Source organism: Nematolebias whitei, chromosome 1, assembly GCF_014905685.2.
Source record: "Nematolebias whitei isolate Nwh7 chromosome 1, NemWhi1, whole genome shotgun sequence".
NCBI lineage: Eukaryota > Metazoa > Chordata > Actinopteri > Cyprinodontiformes > Rivulidae > Nematolebias > Nematolebias whitei.
This window is the reverse complement of record NC_056498.1, coordinates 4,844,520-4,844,803: the sequence shown is the minus strand read 5'-3', so window position 1 is coordinate 4,844,803 and position 284 is coordinate 4,844,520.

Below are 284 nucleotides of genomic sequence, written 5' to 3'. Positions count from 1 at the left end.
TTTATATATTTATGACACAGTCAGAATTTATATATATATAATACTGTATTATGGACACAGAAGTTTAGTTAAAACATTTTGGAATGTACCACATGTGATGAGAATGACAATAAAAATCCTTGTATCTCTTAATGAGGACACAGTCAGAACTGATGAGTTTCAGATTCTGACCACAAATCATAAAAAAACATTTTATACGAATGTTAGATTGAAAGTCCTTTAAGGGACTTTTGTTTTGAAAAGCTACAACGGAAGCACAGTTCTGTCCTGACTCGAGCGGCTCG